Source organism: Humulus lupulus, chromosome X (assembly GCF_963169125.1).
Source record: "Humulus lupulus chromosome X, drHumLupu1.1, whole genome shotgun sequence".
In the NCBI taxonomy this organism is placed as follows: domain Eukaryota; kingdom Viridiplantae; phylum Streptophyta; class Magnoliopsida; order Rosales; family Cannabaceae; genus Humulus; species Humulus lupulus.
The window spans coordinates 199356179-199367125 of NC_084802.1; positions in this window are offsets into that span (position 1 = coordinate 199356179).

Genomic DNA, 10947 nt, shown 5'->3' on the forward strand with positions numbered 1-10947 from the left:
GGTCTGGGCTGCAAGGGTGGAGATCTTTGTCGTTTGAATCCAGGATTGCTGCTGCCCCCTTCTCCTTGGGGTGTCTCTGCCTGGTACTTCCTTAACTTGCCCGACCGGAGAAGAAATTCTATCTCATCTTTGAGGTGATTGCATTCGTTTGTGTCATGGCCATAATCTCCATGGAACCGACAAAATTTGTTCACGTCCCTCTTAGATGTCTCTTTCCTCATCGGTGGGGGCTTCTTATAGGGAACTTCCTGGTGACTAGCGAGATAGATTTGTTGTGTAGTTTGTGAATCGGGGCTCATACTTGGTTGGCTTATCGTTCGGATTCGTCTTAGCTTTCTTTTCATCATGGCGATCAAACCCATTATTCCCACGTTTCTTTCCGCCATTTTGACCATTTTCACCATTCTTGGGGAAATCAGTCGACCCGCTCGGATTGTTCAGGCCCTTCTCTCCCTTCTCAATCGCATCATCCAACTTCATGTATTTGTCCACGTAGTCCAGAAATTGTTGTGATGTTGAAATTGGATTGCGATGAATGCTGTCCCACAAAGGACTCCGATAGATAATGCCGGAAGAAATTGCCACCATCTTCCCCTCATCTCCAACTGCAGTAGCTCGGTTAGCTTCTCTCATGAACCTTTGTATTTAGTTCTTGAGAGACTCATCCTTTCCTTGCTTAATGTCTGCCAAGTGATTGGCTTAAACAGGAGGGGTCCGAGCAGCACTAAACTGCCTGCAAAACTCCTTTCTAAAACTTTCCCAAGAAGTGATGGAGTTAGGCTTAAACTTCCAATACCACTCCTGAGCAGTGTCGGACAATGTGGTGGGGAAGATTCTGCACCGATAGTCATCACTCACTCCGAGCAGCTCCATCTGGTCTTCGAACTTCCCAACATGCCTTATTGGGTCCGCCTTTTCTGTATAAACTGGCAGTAAGAGTGCTTTGTACTTCGCTGGTGGCTGGGCTGCTCTAATTTGAGCACAGAACGGGCTGCCAGTCCTGTGGTCTACTGGATCGATCGCAGAGGGTCGTTTCGTCAGACCTTGAACTGCTGCTGTCAGAGCATCAAGCTGGGCTTGGATGTCTGGGGCCACTGTCTGGGACTCATTCTCGAGACCGCCTGGTCGGGCGCTCTTATCCGGCAGACCATCATCAAGTATTACTACTTGACTGGTAGGTCGGGTTGGATCTCGCCCATCGACTGGCACGGTCTTTCTCCTATCAGCAATGTCATCTCTCAAATCCTTCTGGGAGGTATGTCTCCCTAACCAATCGAACACCGTACTCTGAGTCCTTTCGGAAGGCTTGCCGTGCAGAACATGCTCCTTGCCATTGCGCTGGCTGGAATGCAGTGGTGGCCTTCCTGTCTGAGCTGGGCGATCTCCTCCTCGATGGTTCTTATCATTCTTCTCCTTCAACTGGTCAGTGTGATGACTATCAACTTCATCACGCCCATGCCCATCTTTGAAGTGAGAAGTTTCTTTACCTCGAGGAGCTCTATTTTGCTCCTGCTCAGGAGGTGTTTTCTTGCTACCTGATTTGTGACATCTTGATCTAGAAGTCTCTGATCGGTGGCTCCTTGAGGGGGTTCTGGAGTTCCCCCTTTGAGTTGAGGCAGTGTCCGATCAGACTCCATCTTCCTCACGACCAGGTGGGTTACTACCACCCCTGCTTGGTCCGCGAGAGTGGGGTCTATCAGTGTTCTTACGACCAGCTTCTGTGGTCCTTACTCCTAGGGTGGCTGCCACTCCAGGTGCAGCTTGGGCATTGGCCCGGGTCAGCTGCGTAGCTACCTCTAGAGCGAGTGCAGCCTCGCGATGTCGCCTATCGGCCTCCTCCTGCTGTCGCCGGATCTCCTCACTCCTAGCGTCCATTTCCCGCCTTTGCTGCTCGAATGCGGCATTCTACCTAGCCATTTCTTCAGCGAACGCCTCCTGTCTGGCATTGAACTGTGCCATCTCCTCCTGGAAGGCGCTCATGGCTTCCTGGAGCTCTTCAACCTCTGGGGTTACATCCTTGAGCACGACTCTAGGCTCAGTTTCACGATCTTTAAGGCTAGGACCTTCTGATCTGGCAGACTCTTTAGAGGAGCCTGTCTTCTTGGAGGCTGCATTGGTGTTCTTAGGCGCCATAATATCTCAGGGACCGTCTGTCTTTCTCTTCAGGCTCTCAATGAAAGCACCAAAATGTTGACCGCGTTTTTGGCCAACGATGTGAGAACGTCAAAAACGATAAACCTTCAAGAGAAAATAAACGTCACAGACGATTTTATAGTGGTTCAACCCCAATGTGATGGTAATAGCCTAATCCACTTAGAGTTATTATTATATATCTACACTCAAGATCAGATGAACCTGAGTCAACTGAGTTTCTTCAATGTAGATTACAAGAATACAGGAATTCTCTCAAATACAAGTACTTTCTCTCTCTAGAAAATTCAGATCAAAAGTTCAAAATTCCAAAAGTCCATTTCTGATGCCATAAGCCTTGTATTTATAGGCTTAGGATCGCACAAATGATATCCCCCATAATCGGGATATTTTATTATTCACATTTTATTTAAATTACAACAATATTCAAAATGTAACAGAACACCATATTCGTAGGATAAATGAGAGATTACCGCGTATGCCAAGACCGATTCTTGTTGAAGCCATTTTTGGGAATCTTGACGTAGTCCTGCTCTATCTAGTTGATCCATATCACCTTCAGTCTGGTCGGCCACACCTTTACTGGGCAGTCATGCACTTGACTGGGCAGACATGCACTTAGCTGGACAGACATGCACTTAGCTGGTCGGACATGGTCATGACCGATCGGCCAAGTTCATGCCTGGTCGGACAAAGTCATGCCTGGGCAGAAAAGGTCATTCCTGGGCAGACAAACTCGTGACTGGTCGGACAAGGTCATGCCTGGTCGGTCATGACACTTCTCAAGCCAGTCAAAATTCTTCGATGGCCTACTGGGCTACTCCTAAGCCAGGTCACCCAACCATTCCTTGCCACTTGTCATTTCTATTGCCACATCATCATTTTAAAATTTTGGGGATAACAGAAACATTGGCCAAAATAGGTTTTGGGTGGCGGGAACTCAAACCTAAGGGCTCGAGAAAGGTTCTACTACCTGGTTTAGTAGAGTTCAAGGTCCCAGAGACTAGGACTCGGTCTGGGAGTCTTTATTTATTCGATATTAATGAATATCACTTATTATGGTTATCACTAGGGTACCGCTAAGGCTTGGGACGGGATCATGCTCGGGGTCGTTGTTAATTAACTTGTGCTTGGACCAGAGGTAAGAAAAATATACCCAATATGTGATATATGTGATTAGGTGTAATGTCCCAAAATCCCTAATGCGGTTTAATGGTTGGATTAGTAGGTTCAGAGGGCCATAATTGATTTATTATGCCATTAAAATATTATATGCATGTGTTATGTGAATTATATTATAATGATGTTAAATGCATGCATGTGGGTCCACATTTCATCATAGGGGCATTTTGGTAATTTGGCCCATTGAGGGCGTAATTGTGTATTTCCATGCATGTTGATGAACTATTGTTGAGGCCACATCATAATGTGGATTTTTTCGAGCCATTCGGCATGAGATGATCTTTGAGTGCAGATTAGCGGTTTAGTCATAACGAGATTAAGTTCGGGGCTCGGGGAGAGTCTTGGGGTGATTTAATGATTAGAGTGTTGCCAGGAATTAAAGGATAACGGGATATGAATTATTGGTATTTGAGAATTTTGAGAATAATGAGAATTGGAGGGTGTTAATTATGATTAACGAAATAGGTAGGATAGGACGGTTTTACCCTTGGGAGCCTTTAGAAGATTTTAAATGACCTAGGGGCAAAATAGTCTTTTCACCCCTAAGATATATATCAACCATTTAAACTGTATCTTACCAAAGCAGAGCACATCTTCTCCCTCATCCGATCATCAATCCTCCTCCTTTTCTTTTTTCAATTTTTGAACCTCAATTTGAAGAACCAAGCTAGGAAATCAAGATTTGGAGCTTAGAACTTTAGTTCATCCATTGAAGAGGACTCAAATCCAGCTTGAGGTACGAATTCATCCATGAAAATTTAGTTATACTCTGTTTTTTTAAAAGGCTTTCAGTTAAGAAATATGAAGTGATTAGTTGGGAATCAATGGAAGTTCTTGAGTACGTTCACTAGGGTTTTGATGAGGTTGTGGTATGGATGAAGTTTTGGGGTTAAATGGCATGATTGAATGATGTTTGGGGTTAAGTTGGAAGCATGATTTTAGGGGAAGTCACAGGGGAGAAGACCAGAAAAAATATGGTCATGTAGGTGGCGCCCCGGCGCCAGTCTTGGCAGTCCAGCGCCACTCTTGGCACCCCAGCGCCACTCTTGGCGCCCCAGCGCTAGGCAGAGCAGGGAGATGGGTCTCTCTAACTTGGGGCAGGACCCCAGCGCTACCTAGCAGCGCCCCAGTGCTAGGTCAACTTCAGCAAGTCCTATTTTTAGGGCTCAGGATGACTTTGGGGGCTCGAGGATTGGTTCCTTTACCCCGTTTTGGTGGATTGGGAGTCCCGAGAGTGCGGGATTGATCGCGAGAGTGAGGTTTTAGATTGTGAACCTTTTATTAATTTACTTTATTGATGGATTCTAATTGGTTATGACTAGGTGACCGCTAAGGAACTAAAAGGCAGATCGTTCTCAAGCATCGTTCTTTTACTAGTTCTCGCTCGAACCAGAGGTAAGAAAAATGCACCCCATATGTGACATGCATGGTTATTATTGAGGCATGTTGAGTGTTTAAATGTGGATGTGGATTGCATATCAAATGCTTAGAAAATCTTGCTCACTTTTACATCGCACTGACTGAATAGTCAGAATTGGCAATGGTGTCAGTATTAACTGTGAAGATGTGACTCATTAGTCAAGTTCGGCAGTAGTACTAAGCACTGGTCACATGGTATTGACTCATAAGTCAAGAATGGTCTTAGAGTGTTTAATGCAAGCCAACAAAGATTAGATCTAATCGACATCTGCATTGAATGACTCAAATGAGCATTAATGCTGGACCGAACTCAAGTTCGAGGAAAACTAAAAATCGCTTGTCTAGCCTAAGGCTAGTCACATAGAGCCAGAGCCAGAGAGCCCCAGTGACGATTTAGTCACATGGCTATGGGTGTTTAGCCAGAAGTGACTTACCCAGCAGTCACTCATTTGATTGTAGCCAGGGCTAGAAGGTCCAAGTGACTGAATTGTCACATGGTTATGGGTGCCGCGCCCCATAGTGGTTTGTTCGTCAGTCACTCATTATGGTTTACCAGAACCTCAAGTGTTAAATCACTCATCTGATTAGAGCTATACAGTCCTTCATGGTTAACGTAACCACAAAGTGATATTCACTTATCTATTCAGAGCTATATGCTTTGTATGATTATAATGATCATCGTTTGATAATATTTATATGCAATATTGAGTTTTCTGGATGGGCTTTGGCTCAAGTGTGTTTTGTGGTGTAGGTAAAGGGAAAGAAAAGCTCACCCAGCCTTGAGTGGAGAGCTTAGGTGGCAATGTGTACATATGCGGCCGCTTGACCACCACGGCCAAGGAGTTCTCGGAGGAACTAGGAGGTTTACCCTATTTTTGCCGCTTAGGTCGGCGGGTTGTAAATTTTAAATTGTAAGACCATTTTGGATTGTAAATAACTTGTAAATGTTTTTATGGGCCCATGAACAGTTTTATGTTTTAAATAAAATATATCCTTTCCTTTTTGATTGGTTTTTCACCTTAACCTATTAATGACACCTAGATGCACGTTTATAACCAAAGAACTCGATTAGTGAGTTAAGCACGGTTCAAAGCTCACAATAACGGTCTTGGAGTAACCAGGGCGTTACAACTTGGTATCAGAGTGTGCCAAGGTTTAGGGTTCCTGTAGACTGGCTGGGCATGTACACTCACCACTGAAGACAAGCTCGACTCATGGTTTGGTAATTATTTATGTGGTTATATATTTAACTGCTTAAATATGGTATAAATGCTTTACCTATATACATGAGATACCTTGATAAAGTTGTGCCTTGAATACTCATCTTCAGGAAAAGTGTGCTAAATAGTACTGATATATTGCTGGAACATACTCATCAGTATTGTTCATTGTGAATTATTATTTGATACATGTTAAGTGTTAAATGCTATAATCATGTATCCATTTGTATATTTGTGTGACTGTGGAATTTGGTGATTATTTGTTGATCTTGGACTGTGAGGTAGCAAGAGGTTTTGGTTATTACTGCTTAATTAGCTACATTGATTGTTTCAGTAAGGTTTAAGTTGATAAGAATGATTCCAAGATAGATAGATTCATCAGCTAGCCAGGGTGATCAAGGCCAGAATAATGATCAGGGTTAGGAGAACGACCAGAGTCAGATTCCACAACCACCTCCTGAGAACTGGCAGCAGTTATTTAACGATCTGCAGGCTACAGTATTGAGGCAGGGAGAAGATCTTCGCCTCCTGAGACAACAGCAGGTTCCTGCAGTAGCTAGTGTATCTGAGACACCTCCTGTATCAGTGCCAGCAGTTGAGCAACTGCCTGAGGTTGGTAATAAATAGGAGCCTCTCTATGAAAGGTTCAGAAAACAGCAACCTCCAGTTTTTGAAGGCAGTGCAGATCCTACAAAGGCAGAACAATGGATGAGCATGATTACCACCATCCTGGACTTCATGAGGGTGACTGGTAATAAGAGGGTAGCTTGTGCCACATATATATTTCGGGAAGATGCCTGAATTTGGTGGGAAGTTATATCCCAAACCATAAACATTAATGCCCTAAGTTGGGAAGAGTTTCAGACTCTATTCAATGACCAGGGCGAAAAAAGCTGAGGAATTTATCAGGTTACTTCAGGGTAGTTTGTCAGTGACTGAATATGCTCTGAAGTTTAATCGATTGGCAAAGTTTGCCATGGAGTTGGTACCCACTGACGGGACCAGAAGGGAGAGGTTTCTCTAGGGGATACAGCCTAGATTAGCCCGAGATGTTCACATTACAACTTTGGTAGGGGTTACTACCTATGCACAGGTGGTCGAGAAGGCACTCACAGCTGAGAGTGTAGAAAGCAAGATCTGGCAAGACAATGCAGCCAGAAAGGAGTTCAGGAGAACAGGTTCTCCATTTGTGGGTTCTAGTAGGGGTGGTGGCCCCAGTGAGTAGAAAAGGAAGGTTCCTGACGCCTTCCCAGTTCCAGATCCTGATAGGCGACCTCGTGGTATTTCAATGGGTCGTCAAGGTGGTAGTGAAGCCTGGAGGACTCGTCCTGAATGTCCTAGATGCAAGAGGCGTCATTTGGGAGAGTGTAGGGCAAAGTCCTGTTTTTTGTGTGGAGCAGTGGGTCATTTTATGGAAGACTGCCCTAAGGCAAGAAAGGAAGAACCCATGAAAGCGGACAGTTCGACCCCAGCTCGAGTGTTCGCATTGACACAAACAGAAGCTGAAGCTTCTCCCTCAGTAGTTACAGGTCAGCTTCTTAGTGTTAGAACCCCTTATAATGTTTTTATTGATTCTGGTGCTACACATTCTTTTGTTGCTAGTCAAATTATTGATAGATTGTGTAGACCATGTGATTATTATGCTGTGGGGTTTGGAACTTTATTACCCATTGGGAAGTTAGTGGTATCCAGGTAATGGGTCAGATCTTTGCCAGTGCAGTGGAGGGCAGAGAGTTGTCAGTGGACTTGATAGAGTTAGTCATGACTGACTTTGACATGATACTTTGTATGGACTGGTTAGTGAAGTATGGGGCAACCATTGATTGCAGAAGGAAGATGGTATCCTTTGAGCCTAAAGGTGAGGATTCTTTTGTGTTTGTTAGTACTGTGCATGGACCTCGCATACCTATGATTTCTATATTGAGGGCTAGAGATCTATTGCAAGGAGGTTGCATTGGATTCTTAGCCAGTGTGGTTGACACCACTCAGGTCGTGCCAGTGAGACCAGATTAGTGTGTGAATTCCTGGATGCGTTTCCAGAAGATCCAGGGTTGCCACCACACAGAGAGATAGAGTTCATGATAGAACTGGCACCAGGGACGGTGCCAGTGTCTAGAGCACCTTACAGAATGGCCCCAGATGAGTTAAAAGAATTGAAAGTACAGTTGCAAGTGCTGTTAGATTTGGGTTTTATCAGACCTAGTTTCTCACCTTGAGGAGCGCCAGTTCTGTTTGTGAAAAAGAAAGATGGTTCTCTGAGGATGTGCATTGATTACAGAGAACTGAATAAGTTGACAATCAAGAACAAGTATCCTTTGCCAAGGATAGATGATCTGTTTGATCAGTTGCAAGGTAAAAAGGTATTCTCAAAGATCGACCTTCGTTCTGGTTATCATCAGTTGAGGGTCAAGGAGGGAGACATGCCGAAGACTACTTTTCGCACAAGGTATGGGCATTATGAGTTCTTAGTCATGTCTTTTGGATTGACTAATGCCGCAGCTGCTTTTATGGATCTGATGAACAGAGTGTTCAAGGATTATCTGGACCAGTTTGTGATCGTCTTCATCGATGATATCCTGATTTATTCTCAGTTAGAGCATGAGCAACATCTGAGGCTGGTTCTACAGAGACTGAGGGAACATAGATTGTTTGCAAAGTTCAAGAAATGTGAGTTCTAGTTATCTCAGGTATCTTTTCTTGAGCACATTGTCAGTAAGGAGGGGATTAAGGTAGATCCAGCGAAGATCGAAGCAGTCAGAGATTGGCCAAGGCCAAAGAATGCTTCTGAGGTTAGAAGTTTCCTTGGATTGGTAGGTTATTATAGGCATTTCGTGGAAGGGCTCTCAAAGATTTCTACTTCATTGACCGAGCTGGCACGCAAGAATCAGAAATTTGTGTGGTCAGACAAGTGTGAGAATAGCTTCCAGGAACTGAAGCAAAGGTTGATTACAGTTCCGATTCTGAGTCTTCCAACAGATCAGGAGAAATTTGTGATTTATTGCGATGCTTCTCATCAGGGTTTGGGCTGTGTTCTGATGTAGTCAGTGAAGGTAATTGCTTATGCCTCGCGTCAGTTGAAGGAGTATGAACAGAGATATCCTACTCATGATTTAGAGTTGGCGGTTGTGGTCTTTGCTTTAAAGGTATGGAGACATTACCTTTATGGGGAGAAGTGTGAAATCTATACAGACCACAAAAGCCTGAAATACTTCTCCACGCAGAAAGATTTGATTATGAGACAAAGGCGTTGGCTGGAGTTAGTAAAAGATTATGATTGTGATATTTTGTACCATCCAGGAAAAGCCAACGTGGTAGTTGATGCTTTAAGCCGGAAGGGTCTGGGGCATATTTATAGTGCGAGGCTGATAGCCAGAGAGTTAGCAGATGATATGACCAGAGCTGGTATAGAGTTGCTGGTGAGCCAGTTGGCCAATATTACGCTTCAGTCTACACTGTTGGAGAGAAACAAGGAGGGTCAGTTGGGTGATCCATAGCTGTTCAAGATCAGAGAGGATGTTTTGGCTGGAGTATCCAGAGATTATACAGTGTCTGATTTGGGTTTGTTGAGATACAAGGGTCAGATATGTGTGCCATTAGACACTGCTATGAGGCGAGAGATTCTAGATGAATCTCATACTACACCTTACTCTTTGCATCCAGGTACCACGAAGATGTATCAGGATGTGAGATTGTTGTATTGTTGGCCGGGGATGAAGAAGGATGTAGTGGAATATGTGGCTAAGTTTTTGACATGTCAACAAGTCAAGGGTGAGCATCAGAGGCTGGTAGGGTTATTGCAGCCTCTGGATATCCCATAGTGGAAATGGGAGGACATCACAATGGATTACGTGGTGGGATTACCCAGGACTGTTGGACAACATGATTCTATTTGGATTATAGTGGATCGTTATACCAAGTCAGCTCACTTCTTGCCAGTAAGGACTACATATACAGTTGACCAGTATACAGATCTCTATGTGAGAGAGATCGTCCACGTCCATGGAGCACCGAGGTCAATCGTGTCAGATCAGGACCCTACTTTTACTTCCAAGTTCTGGGGAAGTTTACAGAAGGCCATGGGAACATAGTTGAAGTTTAGTACTGCTTATCATCCTCAGACAGATGGGCAATCTGATAGGACGATCCAGATACTGGAAGACATGATGCGGGCATGTGTGCTGGACTTTGGTGGATCCTGGAGTAAGTATCTACCTTTGATAGAGTTTTCCTACAACAACAGTTATCAGTCTACAATTAGAGTTGCACCTTAAGAGATGTTGTATGGTAGGAAATACAGATCTCCCATTCATTGGGATGAGACAAGTGAAAGGAGATACTTGGGTCCTGAGGCAGTTCAGAGGACCAGAGAGGCCCTTGAGAAGATTAGAGCTCGGATGCTCGCTTCTCAGAGTAGACATAAGAGCTATGCAGATCCCAAGCACAGGAACGTGGAGTTCCAAGTGGGAGACTACGTCTTCCTTAGAGTCTCGCCATGGAAAGGGGTGAGAAGGTTTTGGAAGAAGGGCAAGCTGAGCCCTAGATTTGTTGGTCCATTTGAGATCCTGGAGAAGAATGGTTAGGTGGCTTGGCCTTGGCTCCGGTATTGTCAGTCGTGCATAATGTGTTTCACGTTTCAGCTCTTCGGAGGTATGTATCTGATGTGGCTCATGTTTTGAGCTACGAAGATCTGGAGCTTGAGGCAGATCACTCCTATGAGGAACAGCCAGTCCAGATACTTGACAGGAAGGACAAGGTCATCAGGAATAAGACGATACCTTTGGTTAAGGTATTGTGGAGGAACAGCATGGTCGAGGAGGTGACCTGGGAGCTGGAGTCAGATACGCAGAATTAGTATCCCGAGCTGTTCAGGTAAATTTCGATGACGAAATTTCTGTAAAGAGGGGATAGTTGTAATGCCCCAAAATCCCTAATGTGATTTAATGGTTGGATTAGTAGGCCGGAAGGTCCATAATTG